Genomic DNA, 575 nt, shown 5'->3' with positions numbered 1-575 from the left:
TGTTCTGAAAATGCCGCTAGCCGCATGTGATGTGTTTTGTTTTGTTTTTTTCTTCTTCTTTTTTTTCTTACAGCGAACCGGACACTCCTCCCTCCTTATGTAATGCCATTGTCTCTTCTTCTTCTCCTGAGATGATTTCGCCCCCCTGTATTCCCTGTAGAAATGGTATCACCCAACTCCACCGCTTGAGCGGGAACTTGGGAAAGGTTTTGTGGAAATAAACTGTCAAGTGTAATTTAACGCCAGGTAAGTTGCTGATTTTTATCACATAAGTAAAAAGTGCAGTTCACAAATACATTGTCTCAATCTGGTTACTTATTGTGGTAAAACAATTTGTCATTTTCCTAAGGGCTGGTGAGGACGAAGTCAATGACAATCAAACTGTTGTGCTGTGCTTTTTGGCTTTTTTCCCCCGTTTTTCCCCTCTCATATATAGTTAGAGGTCCCAGAATTTTACACAAACTATAAACGGACCAAGTGCATTAATATCTAATTTATTTATTAATCATGTGACGATTAATTTTATACAAAATACACGTTTACAAGCATGAGTGTATCCTTCAACTCTTTATGGC

Source organism: Pimephales promelas, chromosome 15 (genome assembly GCF_988280905.1).
Source record: "Pimephales promelas chromosome 15, fPimPro1.hap1.1, whole genome shotgun sequence".
Classification (NCBI taxonomy): Eukaryota; Metazoa; Chordata; class Actinopteri; order Cypriniformes; family Leuciscidae; genus Pimephales; species Pimephales promelas.
This window is presented reverse-complemented; position numbering follows the sequence as displayed.